Genomic DNA, 24950 nt, shown 5'->3' on the forward strand with positions numbered 1-24950 from the left:
CCAGTGAGACAGGAGGACAGCAGGAGTGGGAAGGTGCCGGCAGGTACCCAGGGTTGATGGAGTGAAGATATATCGTGTGGGGGCTGCAGATAAATCGCGCCACATGAGCAGTGAGAACAGGCCATTGGATGTAGAAACCAAGAGGCTTTGGCAAACCTTGCCAAGAGCAGGTCAGGTGGGGAAAGTGAAGACCTCGTGACTTGTAGATTTCTGATAAGAACAGATTGACCAGAGTTTGTGGTGGCTTCATAGTGAACACTGATGGACAGAGCGGGTTGGGGGGGGGTGGGTAACCAGGAGGTAAGTTTTAGATGTATTCTTTTGAGAAGCGTGAGACATCTAGGAGGCTAGACAGATTTATTTTACTTTCCAGGGTTTGTGTTTTAAAAGCAGTTTGCAGAACTCTGCAGGGCTTATTACTTCAGAGGAATCTGAAGCGTGACCGGTAGCCCTTTCAGCATCTCAGAAGGTCATTCAGGGGCCTTACGTCCTACTTTTCAAACAACTGTCACAGGTTAATTATTCACTCGACCATCTTCCCAACGAAAAGTTGGCAAGCGATAGAAAGCAAAACCAAAGTTAGAATGATGTTGCTGTTTAGAAGATACTCTTCTGACTTCGGTTCATGTGTTAAAGATGACGGGAATGTTGGAGAATGTACTTGAGTATGGGAAAAATATCCTCAAAAATATGGAAATCAGCAGACTCTGTAGTGTTCTCCCTAGCCATGTGCAGACCTGTGAACATGTGTCACGCCACACCGAGGTGATGGGGCATATGTTTGTCTCCTTCGTGAAACTCTGAACTCCTTCGGGAAGGACTTGGGAATTTGCAATCTGCTGTCATTGCTCAGAATGGTGCTGGGCACAAGATTGGCGCTCAGTAAATTCACAGGGATTTACTGTGTGTGGAGAAGAACCCAGCACACTTCTCACTAGACAGGGCTGAATAGATGCCGTCAGGCTGCTGAGCTTTCTGTATCTTCTGACAGGTGGTGTTGGTGGTTGGCTCTGGGCCTGTCGGTGTGGCATTGTGGGAATGTGTGCATAGGTTGTGCGCTTCTCTTAATGTACCATCATTCCCAGGAATGTTCCGTTATTGCTGACGGTGTGTTCAGTACCCTGCGGTAACGAGATACGTGCCAACGCAGAGGTGGTGCGGCCACTCTGACCTCTATCCCGGGGAGGAGTGGGTTTGCCCCCTGAGTGGAGGAGAATTTGTTGGCAAGCTCACATGTAAAAATTCCACTTCTCAAAATGACCCCACCTGCAGATGAAATCCATGCTTGTTATTTATTATTTGTTGAGCACAAGCTGTGTATTTGGTGCCATTGAAAAGCACACCAAAATACCACAACCACAGGGGGTGATATGGCCCCGGGGGCTGAGCAGTCCAGGCCAGGTCCAGCTTGCAATCCACATGTGACCATGGCCAAAACAGTGATTGCAATCTGACAAACAGTGGGCTCCTGGAGAGTCTTCATTTTTAAGATAGAGAGGGCTTACAAAATATACTTTTTTGGAAAAAATGTTATCAATATGAAAAAATTTGGAGGAATGTTCAAGAGGCACAAGGCAGTCAAGTGATAGATTGCTTGACCTGGCCGTGGAGTGAACTCAAGTACTTTGTCTTTGCGAGGATCTGGGGGTGGACAATTGATTCAGGCACAGTAAAGAAGTATGAATCTGCAGATGACTTTTAGATGCTAGAATTTCATTATCCTAATAAGACTCTTCCTTCTAATAATGGACTCATCATACATCCTGGCATTTATGAAAACCAGTGTGATAGAACAGTAAAACGTAAGGAAATTAACGTGTAGAGTAAGCCTAAAGAAAATAAATCTCTCCAAAATTTTCCGTAACAATGCCTGTTTAAGCGAATCAGATGTGATGGCAGCACTCGTGAGAGTCCAGACACTGAGACTTGCCTTACACGTTCTGAAGCTAGTGGTGCTTCTCTACCGCGGTTGGGCAGGGACAGCTTGATCGCTGATGTCGGGTCTGGAAGGGCTTGGAGGGAGAGGGGTGCGCCTGAAGCTTTCTGGGTCACCTTGCTGGGAGGATAGGCTTAGATGGGGAGTCATGCGTTGTCCCCCTCTGCTTACAGGGGGGAGGCACAGGCTGCAGTCAGCTTGCTTGAAAGAGGCTTGCAAATTACAATGCATGTTCTCACAACTGTTGTGTCAACTCAGCTGCCTCCACTCTGGAGCATCCTCCCTGCTCCCCACCCTCAGACGCACCTTCTCAGAACCCAGTCTTGCCACGCTTTGGCTCCGTGCTTCTCTCTCTCATTTCCTCATTTCTCATTTCTTCCTCCCAAATTGTAATACTCAGGGAGTCCATGATTCGTGATGTGATAGGTGCTCAGCTCTAGCGCTCTTCTCTGGCCTGGAGGCCCCTCTGGGTCAGTAGGATCCTGATCCGTTGCCATGGCCTGCTGTTTTAATGCTACTTCTGGGACTTGCCCTGATTTCCACACCTTGATTCCTCATCCATGAATCCTGCTAGAGCTTGGCCCAGCACACAGCTGGGAGGACATTGTCCCAGCCCCATCAGGTAATGTTGCCTACCTGAGGCCAGGTAATGCCTCCTCTGAGGATGCCAGCTCCATCCCCCTGGTGCCCACCTAACTGTTCAAAAAGTCATTTCATTGTGTGTTAAGCCAGCTGCTTCAGGCCAGTGCAGAACATGGTAAAAGCAATGAGTCCCACATACATAGATCCATTGTAATTTGCTGGGAAGGGATTTTCCTGATGAGAAGCAAGGCCTGTGGGACACCATGAATGAATATGCCATTCTTTTCATACCACATGGTAGTTTTAGCAAAAGCATTGTGTGCAAGGATGGAACATTCATACCTAAAGTAAGAGTGTGTTCCCGGAAGCAAGAATGGTTACCTCTCCCAGGATGTAAGTAATCTGGCGGGGTCAACTTGTCGCCAGGGCTTTGCTTACTACCCTGGAGACCAGTGCTGTACTCAGAGTTCGTGTTGGCCTGTACTGCTGCTGACTGGAACTAAATACTGGCTGTGGCCAGACTGGCTTTAGTGGTCACGGTCCATGTTGACACCTACAGAGTGGGTCATCCTGTCTATTTGCTGTCCAGCAACCTCTGCTTAGGCCACCCTTGCAGGAATGTTCGCATAGGACAAACATTGCATGTGTCATTCCTTCTTTGAGAGGCGTATCCAAAGGCTTCTTTCCTGGAGTTGTTCCTCGCCACTTTCCAATTATGTTTCCTCCATGTGTCTGTCCAGTCATGAATAAGTATAGACCCATATGAATAAGTATAGACCCATAACTAAGTATAGACCCATGAATAAGTATAGACCCATAACTCTGCTCCCACTTCCTTCCAGGAAAATGAATAGCAGGTGTATTGCTGGAAACTCTGACTGTGAGAGGATTTCCATTCACCACTGTCCTTCATGGACATCCCAGGCAGGGGTAGAGGCTCGGGCCATCCGTGGCCAGGTTATGTGGCATATTGGGCATAGGGATTGCCCCAGAGCATGGTCATGATGTTGCTAAGCATAGGAATTTGGGGACCTGTCCGTCATTGATTAAAACATTGTTGTGTGGTCCTCACTGTAAAGTAGGGGAGACCCAGAACAAGCTGGGGCCCACAGGTGTGGATGGAGTTCATGAGAATGGACCAAAGCTCACGTCCTGTTGTTGCTGCTGGCCTGGGTGGTGTGGATGGCCCAAGAAGTCCGGGTTCTTCATCATGAGCTGAACACAGACCTTTGGTCCAGCAGTCACAGAAGCTGAAGGCAGATTCAGCAGCAGGGAGTCTAGTTGTAGACCTGATGCTGCTCGCGTCTCAGAGTGTCAGCTGATAAGTGACAAAGTGTGAGATACAAAGTGATGGCTGGTTTTTCCCTCTAGCCAGCCTGCCTTCCTGACTCCTCCCTTCTCTCCCTGCTCCCCACCTCCTTCCTTCCTCTTGCCTCTCTCTGTTTCTTCCATTGCTAAGTTTTTCTTTTTTGGTTGCTGGATGTCTTGCCTAACTATATTTATTCTTTTTATTGTGCAATTTGGTCTCTATTGCTTTACCAAAATCTTCCTTTGGAAAGATTGCTAGATTCTTTTCTCTACTGGCATTCTGCCATATTTGAAATAGTTTATTAAACTTTTACTTCCAGTGCACGTCCTGCCTGGCTCTCTCCTTTGTAGTTTTCTCAAATCTCTGGTCATGCTCTGCTTGACTCCTTATTTTCTTTTCATGTTCTAGTTTAGATTATTTCCTAAAACTTATATCTGGGTCTGGGGCCTCCCCGGTGGTGCAGCGGTTGAGCGCTGGGTTGCAAAGCTGCCCTCAGCCTCTGCAGCGCCGGTTCGATCCCTGGCCGCCGGGTGAGGGTCCCACATGGCGTGACAGACCTCTCCTGCTGCGCCCGCTGCTCAGCAGTGTGTTTCGTCAGTCTGCCTGTTCTGTTCCCTGCTCTGGCTCTGGTGAATCCTCTCACCCTCCTGTTCTTCTGACTGTACCCAGTGCTTGTATAAATAAATAAATAAATCTTAAAAAAAAATAATAAATCTGGGCCTGAAGTACCTTTGTACAACTTTAGAAGCAGTCATTCGTTTTCAAAGCTTTGATTATAACCACTTTATTAATGAGTCTAAAGCTGTGTAACCTTAGGTTTACCCATTTATTTGAAGTTCCAGCCGTCCTTTGCACAGTACGCTGAGTGGCTTGTTGTGATTTCTTATACATCTAGAATGGTTCCCGCCAGGGCTTTGGCTCCCTGGGAGGAGCTTTTGTTGGTGGCTGCATTAACATAGCAGGTGCTCAGTAAATACTTGTCGAATCAAGGAATAATGAATGAACATAAAAACCCAACAAAAACAGAACTTGACACATCTCCCCCCTCCCCCCACCCAGTAACCCATCTCCACTTTCTGAGACTTGGAGTGACAACTTTTTCTAAGACATCACACTTAAAAACTCAACTTTGACCCCCATGAGGGAAATAGCAGCTGATGGAAAAAACAGGGATCCTCTGCATGTCAGATAAAAATACCATGGGACACACTCTGGGGAGTTCTGGGGTGTCCTCCTGTCTGTTGGGGGTGCGTGCAGCAGCGCATGTGGATGGCATGGTGATGTGCAGGCTCTGTTTCCAGGATTCACTGTGCAGAGTCAGATCTGACGTTTACTCAGATCTGTCTGGTCTTGGAAAATTGTCTTAGCTATTTTGCATCAGTTTTCTTGCCTGTGAAATGGAGGTGACAAGGGTAGTTCCTACCACACAAGTTTGTTGTGAAGATTAAATAAGAAGATTAAATAATAGCTGATTCAGAGTATTATAAAAAGGTGGCTGTTATTATTTTGTAATTTTAGGAAACCGGATATCCCAGAAAGAATTGAAGTGTGACTTCAGTGAGACCTCATAGGCATGCATTGGCCTCATATCTCTTTAATGAAGTGAAATCTGCCCACTGATTTTTTTTTGGTCAGAATTTTTGAGCAGTTACGTAAATTATAATGTTTTTTAATTCAGCATATGTTACTGTTCTTCTGAAGACTATTCTAGCTTAAACATTTTTAATTACTCATCAAAACTCAGCCTTCCCTTTCTTTAAACAATTCTTTCATGCAAGGTTTGTTATGTCTAGATATGTGTAGCTATGCAATTATGTGTGTAGAAAGGTATGTGTGCACATGTATGTTCGTGTATGTCCAAGGGGAGGGCCACTATTTATAATGTCCGCCAGACCTACTGTTGCCTATCATAGTAAACTAAATCCTACATTTGGTCCATGTTATCATTTACTACCTGCTTAACTGGACTTGTACCTGGGCCCAAGATTTTTCTATTGCAATCCCCAAAGACTTAACACATTTAAAGAGGATACTCACTAACTTCAAAGAAGGGAAGAACGCCCTGGGCATTTTATAACCTTTTGTATCTGCTTCTACCACAGAAACAACTAATAAGTAGAACCTATATTGCAGCTGAATTTTTTGGTCTTTAAATATCAAATGAAGGAGGCCCAGAATTGTTAGGCAAGGCTACAGAAATCACTTTTAAGGCATTCATTGTGGTTTAAGGATTTTTCGACACTTGTCAGCACATCTCCTCATTCCCAGCAGCTGAAGAGGCTCCGCATTGCTATGCAAATGCCGTGGTCCCCAGAGAAGATGGTTGCATTGGCTCTTCCTGATTGGTGAGGACCGGGCCCTTGATCCCCACACATGTCCCTGGGAACTTTTGCTTGTTTTTTAAAACAAATTTACAATCATAAAATGTCCAGGAGTAAGTAGATATTCCGGGATGTGTGTCTCAGCACCAGAGCTGCCTGGGGAGGTGGGGGTGGTGTAAGCACCCAGACATTTGGCTGGAACCCCGGGGGACTCCTCAGAGGCATCCGCAGCTGCACTGGGGCACTTCAGAGAGGAATGGCTGCCCCTCGAAATGTCAGTTTTCTTCTATGAACCGTGATTTCAGCCTCATCTCAAACCTTAAACCAGATACACCCTAAAAAAAAAAAAAAAACACACACACAACAACAAGTGATGAGCCAACAATTTTTTGGTACTCTTCTGTTTTCTTTGAAAGTCGTGTGAACGAGTAGTATCTTGATGAGGAAATCACTCTGGCGTGTGACATGTTGCACAGATATTTGAATGTAAAATGCTTGCATACTCATCGCTTATGAGGACACACCACATCCCCACGTACAGCTCAATACCGTGAGCTCTGTAACTGGCAGAGCCTTTGCTGTTCGTGTGTGAGCTGTGCTTTTCTTTGTGAACTGGTGTTTTCTTCAAATACGGCAGGTCTCAGTTACCCCGCTTTTCCTTCCACTCTCCCTCAACCCAAATCATTCTTAATTGTATTCTGTCCATGTAGCCTTACCTGAATCAGGATAGTTAATCTCTCATCCTTTTCTGACATGATAGTACCTCGTCCACCAAATAATCTGTTTTCAATTTCAGGTTTCAGATGGGATTTGTACTCAGTGATTCTAAATTTTGAATCCTCCATTATCCTTTGCCCATCCTAACCCTTTCCAAGTCATTTCCACTTCGCTTTTTCCTTCAGTTTTATTTCCTACTAGAGGTACTTTAGGGCCAGTATATAAGAAATTCAACTCTGTGCTCACTGCTTTCTGTTTGCTTTTCTTCTATTGCTCTTTGTTTTAATAAATGAATATTGATTATTAGTTTTCTTGGTGCATGTGTTTTGTCTAAAGTGGGGAGAAAGAAAATGTATTTATTTACTATTAGGATTAGTTTTAAACTAGCAAAAGTTTCTTGAAGGAAAATCACACGGTCATTTGTCTACACAGCAGCAGGAGTCTCCCCCACCAGGCGCAGCGGGTGAGGTCTCTTAGGCAGTGATCACATCTAATCCATCTCTGTATTTCATTGCAGACCTGAGTGGGGGCCTTGCATGCTGTAGACACCATGGAGCCCAGACAGGTGAGCAGTTTTGTTAATTTACCCTGGCTTGGCCCTTATGCGGGCTGCTGACCCACTTGGCCCTTATGCGGGCTGCTGACCCACTTCTGTTAAATAACAAGATTGGCTTTAGTGCATTTCTCTCTACCAGTGGAGAGTCACCTACCCTCGATAGACTATGTATGTCCCGGCCGCAGTCAGTGGAGAATTTCAGAAATTCCCACATGGCTCACAGCACTGTGGGGTGAAGTAAACGTGTAGTTAATGTAGAGTTGATGCTTTGGATGCCAGGCCTGGAAAATGGGAGATATTACCACTAAGCAGACCAATTAGGTCCGCTTTTGTCCATCTAAACATTAAAATTGGAAAATACTTGACCAATAACTAAAGAATGAGAGTTAGAGTGAACCTCCTAGCATGGATTTGATTTCTATTGAAGTGGTTACTAATTTTAAACAATGAGGACCCTAGGACTGCTAGGAATAACTTTGAATTGAATTTAAAACCACCACATGACTGGCTGTACTGCCAGCTATTGCAGTGGAAAGTTATTTAATTTTTCCCCCAGAAAGCTTTTATTTATATAGGACCTATTCCAATCATGGGGGATAATTTAGATAGGTTTTATAGGCATATCCATAGCTATTGTTCAATCAGTGGAGTTCCTGGTTTTATTTTTCTTGTGAATTATTGATGACAGCATCCAGAAATGTTAGTGTTAGGTTTCTTCGATTCTGAAATTGCCCAGAATACAAACTTCTCTAATTTAGTGAATTGAAGGAAGAAAATGCATGTTTTCATCCCCAGCGGACTTCACTGTGAATCCTATACCAGGTTCATTTTGAAATTCTTTTTTTTTTTTTTTTACTTTTTTTTATATATATATATAGGCATGTTTTATTTATTTATTTATTTTTGTTTATACATGCACTGGGTACAGTCAGAAGCATGGGAGGGTGAGAGAATTCACCAGAGCCAGAGCGGGGAGCAGAGCAGGCAGAAGGACCGAAGTACACTGCTGAGGGGAGCAGCAGGCGGCAGGAGAGGTCTGCGCGCCATGTGGGACCCTCCTCCCGTGGCCAGGGAGCAGCCGGGGCTCGAACTGGCGCCGCAGAGACCACGGGCAGCTTTGCAACCCAGCGCTCAACCACTGCGCCACTGGGGAGGCCCTCATTTTGAAATTCTTAAGTGTCACTTCATAGACCGTGTTTTAGCTTTAGTAAACTGGTTGCGTGGAGTCTCACGAGATTTCCTGCTAATTGCATATGCCTCTTGAGCAGAGTGGTGTTACGGCACTATTTACCGATAGTTAATGATTGTGTGTTGATACTGAATAATACCTGATCCATTTTAAAACTCTTCTGTTTTACCCTGATTATACTGCCATTGTCCGCAGGGACTGTGGAGTTATTAATCTGAAAGTGTTAGGGGTCTTTAAAGGATTTATCATGTCTTATCAGATGTTACTTGCCCAAGTCTTCTGGATATAGGTGGGCACAATGCCAGGCTAGACTGTTTGAATGTGCCTCCTCTCTTCCCCATCACAACTCAGAATATAGGGGAAGGTGTTTGGGACTTCGAAGGGCAATATTGTAAAGTGCCTGACAGTGGTCATGCGGTTAGCTGTGATGACTTACAATAACATTTTGTGGCCCAAGGATCAGGTGAGCTTAAACTGGATGTTTTCACTTAAGCATCATATTTATTGAACAAAATCACACATCTTTTAAGAAAATATGACCTGTTAGCTCTTGGACGCCTGCTCTCAGGACCGCTGAGAAAGTGGGCATTGTTCCGTATCCACACGCCATCTCGTTCCTGTTCCTGATTAAACCAAGCAAACAGGTTATCTTTCCATACCAAGACATGTCTGTGTAAGAAAATGTCATCTTCTGTACCCACGAGGGGCTGTGTGGAAAGTGAAGGGAATAGAGAAAAAGGGTGGACGTGAGCCATGGTTTTCCAGCCCAGGGGCCCATGCGAAGGGAAGGAGTCACAGCGTGACACCGACTGCAGGTCTGGGGTGGGTCCCCGCAGGCAGGAAAACATGTGTCCTGGCCAGCAGGACAGCGGAGCGAGCGGGAAAGCTGATGCTGGCGCCCGTGCTGCACAGGGCAGAGAGCAGGCAGCTGGGGGAGCGAGGATCAGCCCTTCCCACCCGGTCCAGTAGGGTGGCAGGTGTGTTTTGTTTTAGCTTTAGGTCCTGAAACGTCGGCTCTCCTGCCATCACTTTCTCAGCAGCTCAGGGGTAACCCATTCAGGATACAGGCCTGGGAGGATTTGAGTCTCAGAGAGAAGTCTGAGTTTTTGAAGTGGAAACAAATAATGTCCAGAGACTTGTGTTTTAATGAGTGAAAAAAAATCACAGTAGCTTGAGAAATAAAATATTGGGAAAGAATTTCAGGGTGTCTGGATAAGTAGATATCTTGATTATTATTTCCTACTTGTGTCGATTATTAAAAAGGAAATTGACTCACTCTGTCTGGTGTTGCCGCACTCAAGCAAAACTGGATTTTACAAAAGATGATACATAGGAAATGATACTTTTCATATTTACAGATGAAATCCTCTATGGAACAAAACCAGGCAGAAGAAGCCTCTGCTATTTGACGCCAGGACGTCAGAACATGGTCAAGAAACAGGTGGGTGTCCTGTGTTGCTGAACGAGGCTGTTGTTACTCTGGAGCTTGGTCATACAGGTGGGTCCTGCCCATGATGTTTATCTGGGTATGCACAACATGTGAGCTTTTCTTACACGTTTCATCTTTCAGCAGATTTATTTTGACGCAGACTAACAGCACCAGGAAATCAGTGACTTCAAAAGACCTCAGAATCTGTTAGACAAATATAAGTAATAGTAACATGGAGTCCAGAGGTTATTCAAACCAAAAACCTCTTGAGGAAGATGATATTGTTTATTCCTAGTTTTCAACTGCACTAGGGAATCAACCTTTTTTTTTTAATGACTTTTAAGAAATGAGGTACCATTCTCAACTGAACCCAGTGGCTTCCGCGTTGTTGTAATAAAGGTTCTCCGGGACGAGTCTTTTTTAGGTGCCTTTGCAACCAGTCACACTGCGGAGCTGCCTTATCTGATAAACCAGTTGTCCTTGGTCGGCATTGACAGTGCTGCCCCAATGGGGCATTGAAATTTGCTGCTGATCCTTGGGCACTGAGGAGCAGAGCTGTGTGTGTGGCCAGTTGTCTGTCCTTCCTGGTAGCAGAGCATGTCAGGGTTGGTTTCTCCTCTCCAGATAAATTAACGGCAGGAGGCAGTGCAGTGGTCCTCATCTTACACTGGGTGGCACATAAGTGTGTGTGCATTGGGGGCAGGGTACGTATTTTTGTGGGAGAAGGCTGTAATTTGACTTTTTCCCCTGAAGTGACCACTGGTCACCCCACTTTTTGACGTGTATGTGAAGACTGCAAACCTGTAGGCATTTGTTCCTGAGCAAGACTGGTGACAGAACCCAGGGACAATTTCCACATTACCTGCAGGTTGCAAGGGAGGGAAACTGCCCATCAGGTGGAGGCTGGCCCATCCTCCTGGTTGAAATGTGGTGGATTCTCCCCTTCCTTAAAATAACCCTTGATGGGGGCAAGAGGGACAGGTGTCGGTGGGTGACCCTTCTCCTGTATGCATCTCAAAAAGAGCAGCACCTAATGCCAGGTCATGAGAAAGGGGAGGCCACAGCTCAGGAAGTTAGACTACTTGGCAGTGAAATCCCAAAAGCAAGATCCGAGGACTATTAAAGAGAAAAAACTGTTTCTTAATGTCATTTTGATAATGAAAAGGTGCTACTGCAACTTTAAAACTTGCTTTGCATTTCACCAGTTGTCAATACTCACCTAGCCTCACCATTTCTTTAATAATAGGCAGTTCTTATGTTTTCAGTCACATATTCCTTGGGCTCGGGATAATTTGGAGCCCGCGTGCAGCCAGTATTTTGAATTGCATAAACTAAATCAAAGATGGTCCCATGAATTTCTTAAGCCCCTGTCGGGTAATGGACAGCGAACCTGCCCTTCAGAATGCTTCCAGATGAGATGCAGAGTGAGTGACCCAGTGTGCTAGGACAGGTCGCTGTCAGCTTTCCCCTCTCCATTATCACCATCACTGTTGCGCTAGGCTTGTGCTTGTGTCTGTTTTGAATAATCCATTGATGGAAAAGAGGAGCGTGTCTGTTTATAGTGGGGGGAAATACCATATGCAAGTTTTACTTCAAATTTGACAATTGCCTTGCAAATATTGAGTGGATGCCAGTGACTGGCAGCTCAGCATCAGGAGGGACAGAGAAGGGGGCAGACCACGTGGAGCACCCCTCCCCCCATGTGGCCTCTGGCCACTGGCCCTGGGCTGGGAGATCGTGCCCTCCTGGGATTCCCATCGTCATTGTCAGAGCTGGCCTGGGGTGAACAGTCACCCAAATAGAACTCAGATCCACATGTCCAAAGGTCATAATTCCGTCAGACCTGCAGTTACAAAACGTACTGTTTAATGATTAGGTTGTCCAGCAAAAACAAAACAACAACAAAATAAATGTGACTTTTTCCACGTCATGTTGTGTCCTGGCCGTGGAGGGTAGCATGAGAATGGCAGCGGGTGAGCGAAGTTCGTCCTCAAGCTGCCCCACCACAGGAACGGGGCATCCTTAGACTTGCTCTTGGGAAAAAGAGGTCATTCCCAAGAAGGCTGCAGCTTTCAAATATAAATTGAATGGCACACAGACCAAAGTAATAGGTCATACAAATGATCATTTATAGTGAGTGAGCCGAGACCTAGTGTATAGGAACCGGTAACACAAGCCCATGGGGTTAATAGAACAGCCAACAAGTTGGCCCTTGGACATGGTATTGCCCATGATGCCGATCACTTACCTAATCCTTACCTTACTGATGGATCGGTCCCTCAGAGGATCCCTCGTACTCGTGTCCCGATGTTGGGCGCCACTTGTCGGCCCGTCCCGCAGGCCGACGGGGTTCAGGAACACGGCAGAGGGGCTGGGGATGAAAAATGCTTCTACTCACATGGATGGCTGCAGGAACTCACGCTTTATTTCTGAGGGGGCAGGGAAATATATATTTTTATATATATATATATAATATAATATGTGAAAGTCTGCGCATGCGCTTTTCTTGGTTTGTGCATGCGCCTTGTTCTGCGCATGCGCTTTAAGTGGCTTGCGCATGTGCTTCGGTCTGCGCACGCGCTTTGGTTATCGACAGATAATGCTGACGTGTGCTCTACAACATTCCTAGGGCAAGGTCACTAGCAGCCCGGCTCGTGTGCTTCGGTTTATGACCGTGTTCGCTCCGAGCTCCGGGAAGGCATGACTCCTTCTAGCCCCAGGTGCTGAACTCACCCCTCACCTTTCCAGCCTGGGAATGCGTGTGTCTTGTGGGTACGGCGCTGCGCCAGATGTGCTCCTTTCTTTAAAAAATAGCCATGTTCTGGGCATAGATTAGGGCGGGAACATTTTTGGGCGTTTCACATTCCTCCCAGTGGGCACCATAAAGTCGCGGCCATGCCCAGGACAGATGGCCGGTCCACACCCGCGGGCCACAGGCGCTGTTCTCAGCATTATTTGGCCTGATCTCGCTGTTGCCATAAAGCGTTCGAAGGCTGTTCTAAGCGTGCTCTGGTTTCACCACGCCCTCCGTGCCCCTTAGGTGACGGCCAGTGGTGTGAGGTGAAACACAATTGTTATTAGTTTGTTCCTCTACTTAGTCTGTAAGACTGCAGGCCCTGGGCTGTGTTCGGGACTTATTTATGTAATGTTCTTGCTCAACATTTCCTCTTAATTGTTTAAAGAACACAGCAAGTGCTCCACCCTCCAGAGACATTCTGATATTCGGAACACAAGACTTGATTTAACATTCTAACGACGTAAGTCACAGGGAGAGCTCATCCCTGCATCTGCCTTTCTTCTGTCCAGCCATCTGTCATCTCTGTACATACATATGTATTCATGTTGCTATTTCCTTCTATCTTCCACCTACATTTATTTGATAGAGTTACACGAAATTTTATAACTGCTTTATTAATTCAGTAGCAGTTTTCTATAAACATGGTCAGAGTTGCTTCTCCATGCCTGCTCACACCACGCTTTCCTTCTGTCTAACACCATAGGCCTAAATACATCAACACCCCGGTGCTGCCTGCTCGTGTGAGGCATCTTCTGCACAGATCTGGGATGTGCTCCCTTCCACACGTGTTAGTGGAGCGTAGGCGGAGCATTTTCTCACTTGAAAATCAGAACACTACTTTTTATTGCTTTGGGAAAAAGCCATTGTCATTGTTCCGGTCAGCATAGGTTTACTTGGAAGCCAAGAGTTCTCCTAGTGAGCTCAGGCAGCGGGAGAAACTTCCACATGCATAATGACATGGTTACATAAGAGATCAGTGGCAGGTTCCAACAGCCTGATCCAGAGCTCTGGTTGTGTGCAGAAATGCTGGAATATGGGTCTGGTTGGCCTGGTTCTAATAGAACTACCCAGAACTTAATAAAATTTCCCTATCCTGAAAGCTCTATTTCACTGGCCAACTTTTCGACTATTCCTTAACTTTCAATCTTCAAAAAACTCGTGTCCCAAACAGAGACTGAGTGATGAAGACCCATTATCACCAAGTAGTTTTCTGCACTTCCAGACACATTCAGGAACCGTGCTGACAGGTGCCGTGAAGGAGCCGCTCTGGTGGGGTGCCGGTGATGGGGGTGCCAGCAATGGGGGTTCCGGCGATGCAGCTGCCAGTGCTGCTCCATCTGCTTTTCCCTCTTTGCAGTGGATCAATGACTTGTGCTCTGCTATTAGTTTTTCCTATTTTCTTCATAATCTCCACAACCTTCTAGAACACTAGATATGCTCTCCTCATGATCAGGGGAACATGCTACTCCTAAGATAAGGTCCTGCAAACAGAGGGAGGGAGTGACAGCTTGTGACCACCCTCCTGCCCAGATGCACACAGGTCTCCTGTCATTAAAGGCTACTGTCCTCTGCTCTCCCGTCCTAAACCCTCTCATGTCTTCCAGGCTCTGGACCTGTTCATTGTAATCCTTAAAGTAAAACTCCTCCCACTGCGGCATTTAGGCTCTTTCTACCAGGGTGTCGGTCATCTGTCAACATCTGGTTTTCCCTGCCCCCATTTTCACTTGTCTGCTTCTTCATCCAATTCTTTCAAGATCATTTTAGGCTCCAATTCTTTCAAGATCATTTTAGGTTTTCTAGCTCCAGTCATGCGTTCCCCCCAAGCCACTCCCTTCTCCAGGTGGCCTCCTCTCCCGTTCCTCTGTTTCACTCTGAGTTGATTTCATCATTGCTTGACAATTCTCCTCCAGACTTTCCCAGGTTTTTTGTTTTTGTTTTTGTTTTGTTTTGCTGCACACAAAGACCACTCAGTAACACAAAACACACCAAAAAGGACAAGCAAGATGAAATAATAGTAAAATTAAAACCCCCATTATTAACTTTAACTTTAACTTTCATCCTAAGTAGACCATGAACTTCTTCAAGGCAAAGGCTTAGACCCAATAATCTCCTTGACGTCTACACAGCAAATATTTGCGCAGGGGTCAGCATCTTCATGTCTCCATCTGTTGCCATAGAAGGAAGACCATGTATTCAGCTGATTCTCTGATCTTCAGATTAACTCACCTGTGCTTGACATTTTTAGTAGAGTTTTTTGAGAATGAAAACAATGAATAGTAGTTCTTTCCTCAGGAAAAAGAAACACACACTTCTCTCTTGCCTCTGTCTTTTTCTTTCTGTCCATCTGTCACACATACACCGATCACTCATCCTAGCTTGGCATATGCTTTTAGGGTGTCCTGAGAGCCTCTGTGCAGTCCATCTATGCTCAAAAGTCAGTGTCCTGTGGTTTTTATCGATAGTGTTTCTGTCTGACATTTGCAGTAGTGCTATAAAGAATGATGATAGGGAAGGTATAATACCGTGGAGAGTGGGAGAGGCAGGGCACAAAGAAATGTCAGGATGAACTTCAGGGAAGTGAAAGGAAGCAAGGACGGGAAACATCGTGGGTGCTCTGGGAGCAGAAAGGTCGCAGGCGTGGGCAGTGGCTTAGCCTGGCTTTTCACTGAGAGGAGGCCCGTGGTGCAAAGGCAGAGCAGTGACACTGGCACATGTTGGTCCAGTCTGTAGGGACAGCATAAGCCCAGAGAGAACAGTTCCTTCACAGATGTCATGAGGGATCAGTTTTCATCCCGGGATTATCAGATCACTACAGAAGAACTAGGAAATATAAAGAAATATCAAGTCTCTGGTGGGAGGATGAGTCAGCCTTGAGTCATAGTGAGATGTGGGCATTGGGAAAGGAAAATCGAGGTGTCTGTGCCCAGGAAGCCTAGGTATTCTCGTCACTTTGTCCTTTCAGACCTCACTGGCGTCAGAGACAGGTTTCAAATGTAATAGCCATGGACCCAGACTTACATTCTTATGGTAATTGTTAATACTTATCAAGAATGTAGAAGCTGAAGCTGGGCTGAGTGCCTCACATGGCTTATTTCATTGACTCCTCACCGCAACTCTGAAAAATCAGAGCAGTTATTTTTCCTGTCCTGTGAATGGAATAGTTATTTTCCCATTGTGTGAGTGGAAAATCAGGGATGAGGTGGCTTGTCCAGGGTCCCAGAGCCAGGACTTGCACAGCAGGGCCCCACGTCTTCCGACGTCAGCGCTAGCTTCCTAAACCATGGCTTCAAGCTGAAGAGCAGGCCCCAGGCAGAGTCGTTGGGGGCTGCTAGTGTCCACGGAAGACAGGCTTACCTGGCCCAGGTCCCTTCGGCAAGGAGATGTGAGTGATAGAGTTGGTTTCTTTGTCTCAAATCTTGAACAGCTGTGAGGTGTTTAGAGCTCTGAGCCCAGTATCAGTGCATATAAATAACCCTAACTTGATCCCCTTTGATTTTATTTTTGGATGTCATAGCTTTGTCCTTTCTTTATTTTCGCTAAGCCTCTGCTGCATGTTCCCCAAGCTGCAGAACGATCCATTTCAGGGGCATATTTTATGTGATGCTGACACCAGCTGCTCCATAGAGACCTTCAGGCTCCTGCCAGAGTGTGATTGGCACCCAGGAGCAGTCAGCTTCCAAAGCCCCCAAAAGTGAACGTTTTGCACAATAAGTCTTTAATCTCAGCATGAAAAAGTCATAAAGTGTGAGGAGTCTGAACAGGTACTGTCTAAACACACACACACACACACACACACACACATACTCTTAATATGCTGACACATACTTAGCATATCACCAAAAGCAAGACAGCAGGGCTGTCTTTACAGAATCCATGTAACCTGTGGCTTTATGCTATTAAAAGTTTTTTAAAGTCCACTGCTGGATGATTTAAAATATTCAGTCAGTGCTCACTCATGCATTTAACAGACATTTCCCACACTGCACTGACTCATATGTGTCAGCCTATACTCAAGGTATACATAGCACTAAATGAAGAGATAAAAATTCCTATCTTCGTGTGGGGTTGTGCATATAAACCTGCTTGAAAGAAGTAGAGAAGATTGTGGGGGACAGAAATAGTCCTCATTTACCTCTCATTTACAGTTGGGAACATTCTCCTGTATTAGGAAATTGTACTTTAGATGTCCACTGATTGAGAAAATAATATGTGACGATAATATTTATGAATTCAGAAGCGCTTGCTGTTTTACCAGCCACACTTGCATGTCGGTGTATCAGAAATCGTTACACATGTACATTTGAGATATATTGACTTTATCTAAAGAAATTCTTGTTTTCAACATAGTTGGGTGTATCTCTTGTGTTAATTTCACAGCTTTCCATGGGTCTGAGAACCACAAGTTGGACTGACTTACGTAGAGGACATTTGAAGGTTATTTCCATCTCGGAGGGTGGAGTGCTGTCTTTGTGGAAGTATTAGATATTCCTTGTGAGAGACTTTTTTTTTTTTAAAAGACCACCTTTTTGGGGCTCATCCTTTCTGTATTAGTATTTTTAAAGATAATTCAACATATTTCCCCAAGTCTTAAAATTATCAGGGTGTGATCTTGCTTCTAAAATTTATTTTGTCTTATTTCTTTATTAGATCATTGTTTTGAAAATGGCCTCACAAAGAATTCCTTTAATATTCTTTCTTTCTCACTTCAAAGGGATGCAGTGGGTCATTTTACCTTTTAACGGGAACTAAGACCTCACTGTGCCCTGTGAAAATGTCTTATGTTCAATATGATTCTGATTGTTAAAAATACTTAAAAATAGGATTTTTTTTACCACTTTATGTAATTTTAGTTTATCAGGTTCTTAAAGAAAATTATTAATTGGTGTTGAGAAAATGTCTTGAAATGTCAAAAATAGAATGACATAGAATGAATCACCTTGTTTTCCATCTAATGTCTGATAAATCGTTAAGCCTTCCTTAAATTTATCCAGAAAGATTATTTCCATAATGATTCAGCATGTTGACTGACCTTCCAGTTTCTGTCTCAATAAGGTCATTATTCAGTAACTCTCACTGTTTTCATCTCCTGCATCAGAAAACCATCAGCATTGGAAATAGTCACACAAGTATTTGTGAGATAATCTTGTGACTCATTTGCTGTAGAACGTGTCTACTTAAAATATTTCCATCTTTTTGATAATTCATTTTAATAGAAAGAGATTTGATACTAGAAGGTTGGGAATGAGAAGATGTTTCTGTGAAATTATAAATTATTGGTGTGGCCTTTTAATGTTTGCAGCTAAATATTTTAATCTAATTGATCATATGTATCTGAAAAGTAGAGATCAGTACAAGTTTCTCCATAAACCTAATTTTAGTCTGACCCATAGGATTCTGCTTTTATTCTTGCATAGGTTTCAATTCCCTATCTGGCAGTGAGAGGTGGGAAAGGAAGCGGGAGTGTAGAGAAATTAATAGTGGATTAATTATAGTTGATGAAAATTAGGTCAAGTAAGAAGAACAAATCCCTAATCATCCATCTAATGTGTCTGTTGTATGCAGAGATCTGCTTTAGGTGATGCAAAGAAGTGAAAATAAAAGCTCCATGTCTTTAAGATGTTTGCTGTAATATGGTATTTATGTGGTGGTTGAAATGACAAAAAAGAGAAAAACATCCAATGTTTGTTACATGTTAATTGTATTACATGTTAATTTGTATTAACATGTTACATGTTAATTTGTATACATGCTAATTGTATCTATTATTTAACTATTTTTTTAATGATTGATTTATTTATGCATCGAAGAGCTGGGTACAGGCCAGAGGTATGGGGGGTGAGAGGATCCACCAAAGACAGAGTGAGGAACAGAACAGAAAGATTGACTGAAGTACACTGCTAGGGGAGCAGCGGGCAAGTCAAGAGAGGTCTGCTGCGCCATGTGGGTTGCTCCCTGGCTGGCCGGGGGCCGGGGATCAAACTCATGCTGCAAATGCTGCGGACAGCTTCATAGGTTGCATCTTAACCCCTTGTGCCACCAAGGAGGCCCTGCTATTTAACTATTAACAGAACAAAGCACCTGCTAGGAGCTAGAGGAAAGATAAAATAGAGAAGAGTCAAGTCCGATATTTCCTGTATCAGTAAACTAATGAAAATCTTAAACACAATTAAGGAGTAAATACATACTGGGTAAAAATTAATGGCAGAAAGGGCACATACATCTCATTAATGGCAATGGAAACACAAACATAATTGGATGATACTTTTTTAAAATGCTGGGAGGAAATAGTCTTCGCTTAGTTTTCCATACCCAGCAAAACTATTCTTCAGAGCTAAGAGAGAGAAAAATTAAAAGACAAACAGTAAAAGAATGTACCAGCCTCAGAATCTTGCTGAAAGAACATTTTCAGTTTGAATTTTATGAAACGAGAATGTCCTCGTAGGAAAGCGTTGACAGACAGAAATAGCAAGCGGTGTCACTGGCAGACACGCAGGTGAGCAGGACCAAGTGCTGGCGATGAGGATGAGAAGAACAGAAGTAGTAACAGTGGCAGGCAGGTGGCTCAGCACCAGTGTGTCAGTTTTTAATACTGCACAAGGATAAAAGGCATAAAACTAGAGTAAAATCATTCTAATGCGCTTTGTTTGATAAACTAGAAAGACGTGTTGTGAATGAATCAGCAAAATCCAAACACAGCTTAGCTCTGGAGTCAGACTGCTCGTTTTCCCCACTAGATGGCGTGTTACCTCGGGTGGTTCATTGGGCTGCTGTGCCTCTGTTTCTCCAGGTGTGGGGTGGACTTGATGGTGACAGCACGCATCAGAGTGGAGCGCTGTTAGAATGAGTATGAGGCTTATAAAGCATTTCAGTGTGTAGTTCTTTGAGAGTGTTGTATTTTATATGCATTCATTGTATTTCTATTTACACATGAATATATAATTTCAAATATTTACATATGTTCTATTATATATACTATTTCCTAATAAAAATTAAATCAGAGTTAAAATAAGTTGACTTTTGGATTTTAAGGCCACTGTAGGTTTTGAATATGAATGTGATATAATGAGACTTAAGAGGTTCTAGGGAGAAAATGCCAACTTTATCTTTCTTGGTTTCAGTGCTAAGAAGCAAAGTGGACATTTCAGCTGTGAAATGTTAATAGGCAAAATAGCCCATGAAGCAATTCTTTGAACATCCTTTCCCAAACCTTTCTAAATGGGAAGAACACCCCCAGGACAGGGCAGCACTGCTGTCCGCTGGCACCGGGGCCGCCGCCACCTGCTTAGGGATGAGCGAGCATGTGCTCCTGCCCCCTCAGGTCACTGCACCTGCTCGGGCCAAGTGCAGGGCACACTCTAGCACCTGGGTCCACCACAGACCACCTTTTATGTGATTTATGGTGTATTTCATTAGAAAATCAGGACAAGAGCAAAGGAAGTAAAGAGGGCGAGCTGCCCATAGCAGGAGGGCATTTTCGAGTTAGAAGGCGCTCCTTTCCCTGTAGGACAGAAATGCCCTCGGTTGGACTTGAACTCGGGCAGTTCTCATCTGAAAGGATGCTGCAATTGCACATGCCCAGCTGATACCTCTTTGTCATCTACTTTGTCATCTACTTTGTCCCACCCTGGGGCTGTGTGGGGGCTGCAGTTCTGCTCGCTAGTGGGGGAGCCCTCACTGGGGAGGTTGCCTCATTGTGGTGTAGTCACACTGGCCTTTTGCAGGGTTCAGCTGTGGTTACTTCAGTCCATTCCCCTCCTGAGGATGGACTCTCTGGGGATGGCTCATCCGGGGCCTGTGGTGTGCCACTGGCAGCCACCACGCAGCCTTGGCGCTGGTTCTGAGGGGTGCTTTACGCCGAAGAAAGTAATTCCACCGGCTCTTTGATCTGGTCCTATGTGGTCAGCTGGGAAAGTGAGCTGGCCCTCTCCACTCTTTACAGCTCAGGTTGGCTGCCGGCCCTCTGATGTGGTCTGCTCTCCTAATGCCACAAGGTTCTAGCTCTCCTCAGCTGCTTCCCTTGGCAGGGCCCGTTCTGGCGCCGATTTAGCTCTGCTGGCCCTGGCCCACTCCACTGGCTTTTGTTCTCTGCGATGATGCTGAGTTTCCCTCTCGACTCCTGATCAACTCCCAGATGTCCCAGGAAACCTGAGATGTGATCACATCTCAGCTGCCACCCCCATATGAAGTACCAATTAAACTGAGATGGAAAAGCAGGCATCGGTGCCCGGTAGAGCGCGGAAGCCAAGACTCACTCACCTTTGAGCTGTGTCGGCAGGAGGAGAATGACACACACTCTAGACTCTGATGGTTGGGGAGTGAGGAGGTTGGATTCGTGTGTGTGTTAGAGTCAGTGTGAGCTTTCATCCTTAGGTTTCAAGAATTGGCTTAGGAGCGTTGGTGACAGCCCCCACCGCCACAAGTGTACTAAAAGAGAAAATAGAATTAGTAGAACACTCTGTATGAAAATCCTTTTCCTAGTACCCTCAGGGAAAAAGTCCCTTTTTTTTCCATCTCAGTAGGAGCTCTCATTAATTTGTCACTGGCTGAATATACTCCACAGTCCATTCCTTTGGCATGACCTCTGCGAGCTGGTATTCAGACTGGATTAAAATATCTGGTCAACCAGAGGACTCTTTACTGGGGCTTTTCAGAGCAAGCATGTCACCAGAAGGGCTTAGGCGATGGAGCATGGCCTGCGGCTGAACTTGGAAGAGAGCGTCTTGGAAAAGAGCAAGAGTAGAGTTGAAGTGCTGTGGAGAGTATGTGATGGGGTACAGCTAGCTAGTGTGATATGGGGCCTTGCAGAGTCACTCCAAAGAGGAGAATTGCCCACGTGGTGTCAACATCGAAGGCCTTTCATGTTGATGCTCCCTGTAGTCTAGATGTTCTGCCATTAACAGGTTTAGGAAAAGAAGTAGAAAATATATTTAATTGCATCTCTTTTGCCTCTGAAAATTTCTTTCCCATTGACTTGGTTTCTGGTTTTTCTTCTTGGCCTGACTGGGTGGCATTTTATCTCCATAAGCTGAATTTAATCATGATGAACTGCCAGAATTTACTTTTAAAATCACTATCTATTTGAAATCAGTGTGGTTGGGAAAGAGGGTTTGTAATAATGGCAAATAAAGTCCCATTTTCTTAATAAAAATGAAAGCTATTACAAAAACACTTGATTCAAATGAGAATTGCATAATTGTTCAAAAATAACACTAATGAAAGAGGAAAATAGATTTGGTGGAGTACAACTCAGTTATCAGAGAAAATTTTATAGCACTAAATACCAAAGTTAATAAAAATTTAAAAGAAAAACAAATGAATTAAATGCCAATTTTAAAAGTATAAGGAAACCACAAAGTAAATCAAAAGAGTATGAGAAGGAATTGATTTAGATGAAACAGCAATTAATGAATAGAAAACTAAAAATACTCTTAAGATGACATTAGGCTGGGGCCTCCTGGTGGCGCAGGTGGTTGAGCTCAGTGCTGTGGAGCTGTCCGCAGCCTCTGCAGTGCAGGTTCAATCCCCCAGCCGGCCAGGGTGCAACCCACATGGTGCAGCAGACCTCTCCTGTCTCACCCACTGCTCCCCTCAGCAGTGTATTTCTTCAGTCTGCCTGTTCTGTTCCCTGCTCTGTCTCTGGTGAACCCTCTCACCCTCCCGCACATCTGGCGTACCCCGGTTCTTGTATAAATAAATGAATTTTTTTTAAAGATTTATTTTTATTTTATTTATTTATTTATACAAGCACTGGTTACAGTCAGAAGCGCGGGAGGGTGAGAGAATTCACCAGAGCCAGAGCGGGGAGCAAAGCAGGCAGAAGGACCGAAGTACACTGCTGAGGGGAGCAGCGGGCGGCAGGAGAGGCCTGCGCGCCATGTGGGACCCTCCTCCAGTGGCCGAGGAGCAGCCGGGGATTGAACCGGCGCTGCAGGGGCTGCAGGCAGTTTCGCAACCCAGCGCTCAACCGCTGCGCCACCGGGGAGGCCCAAATAAATGAATTTTTTTTTTTTAAGGGAAGCTGCAGGTTTTGTTATGTTTTTTCTTAAAGATTTATTTATTTTATACACAGGCCAGATGCACGGGAGGGTGAGAGGATTCACCAGAGACAAAGCAGGGAATAGAATAGGAGACTGACTGAAATACACTGCTGAGGGGAGCAGCGGGCGAGACAGGAGAGGTCTGCTGTGCCATGTGGGATTCTTGCCAGCCAGCCGGGATCGAACACACGCTGCAGAGGCCATGGACAGCCTCACAGCGTGGCGCTCAACTGCCTGTGCCACCAGGGGAGGCCCATAAATGAAATCTTTAAAAAAAAAAATGACATTAGGCTGTTTCATTTATATTAAAACTGAAAAACTATAGTGAGGATAATAAAAAAATACAAAAGCACAACCACAAAATAGAAATAAAAACAGAAAGGGCCTCCCCGGTGGCGCAGCGGTTGAGCGCTGGGTTGCGAAGCTGCCCGCGGCCTCTGCGGCGCCGGTTCGATCCCCGGCTGCTCCCCGGCCACCGGAGGAGGGTCCCACATGGCGCGCAGACCTCTCCTGCCGCCCGCTGCTCCCCTCAGCAGTGTACTTCGGTCCTTCTGCCTGCTCTGCTCCCCGCTCTGGCTCTGGTGAATTCTCTCACCCTCCCGCGCTTCTGACTGTACCCAGTGCATGTATAAACAAAAAAAAAAAACAAACAAACAAACCAGCAAACAAATAAATAAAGCATGCCTCTATAAAAAAAAAAAAAAAAAACAGAAAGAAAAACCATCAATTTAAAACCTAAGCAATTTAAAAATTTCTCTTTTGCCCAACTATCCACAAATTGATTGGAAAATCTTGACAAAAATTGTTAAAAAATTCAACTTAACTGCAATTAACTTTGCCATGTAAAGTACATATGGAACAATTGCCATTAAAGAAATAAAATAGTAATTAGACTTTTCCACAAAGGAGTACCAGATCTGGTTGGTTTCGTAGGAAATTTTACCAAACCTTTAATGTTTTGATAATCCTAACATATTTAAACTATGCAGAGAATATGCAAATGAAATGAAGCTGGCATTCCATGATCTGAATATAATATAGCATCATCCCCTAAGAGAAAAGTACAGAGACTCTCATTTATGAATATCGTGGCAAATGTCTTAAATATTAGCAACCAGACCGCAGCAGCAGATTTTAAAAATAATTTGCATTATGACCAAATACTGGAATTAATTCCAGAAACAAAGCATGGCTCATTAACTCCATGTGGTTCACCATTAGAAATTCCATTGAACTGATACAACATAGTAAGAAGGCTAGTTAGAAAAATCACAACCATCTCTAAATATGCAAATGAGCTATTTTATAACATTTAACATCCATTCATATTATAAGTGCTTGGTAAAATAGTAATTGATGAGTATATACTTAACATGATCATGAACTGTTTCTCTAGCTTCCTTTTAATTGTCCGCATCTGGAAATCTAGCTGCTTAATGGGGAAATGATAAAAGTTTTACTCTAAAGTTAGGAACCAGGCTAAGATTTTCATTTCTTCCACTACTGTTTAACATAGTGTTGGAGGGATTAGCTGGTGTGAATACCACAAGAGAAAAGTGGAGGCATAAGAACTGAAAAGATGAAAGTAAAACTGTGTGAAAAAGCAGGATAGTTTATTGTGAATTGCTTCTAAAAAAAAGCAACAGAAAACTATCAAAAACCATGGAGAGTTGAGTGAAATAGCAGTCGGCATCATATACACAAAAATCAGAATGAAGAAGTTCCTGTTTTATAATATCAAAGCAAATTGAATTTGAGTTGTATAAACTCCAAGAAGTGTTCAGAAACATAAGAAAACTATAAAACAGTTTCTGAGAGACACAAAACATAGTTGAACAGTAGAAGACATACCCCATTCTCAGGTAGGAAGGGTTCAGCATCTAGAAGACATAGATATCCCTAAGTTGCTTATTAAATTTAATGTAAAATCAGACTTCTTTCACCTGTATTTAGATGGGTTAATTATAAAGCTCATTTTGAAGGAAAATAGTAAAAAGGGAGAGAGAAACTGCATATTTACTGTGAGTATAGCTAGCCATCCTCAAAATCAAGTATATATGATAAAGGCTGTATAATT

Source organism: Talpa occidentalis, unplaced genomic scaffold (assembly GCF_014898055.3).
Source record: "Talpa occidentalis isolate TD23 unplaced genomic scaffold, MPIMG_talOcc4v2.1 talOcc4.13, whole genome shotgun sequence".
In the NCBI taxonomy this organism is placed as follows: Eukaryota; Metazoa; Chordata; class Mammalia; order Eulipotyphla; family Talpidae; genus Talpa; species Talpa occidentalis.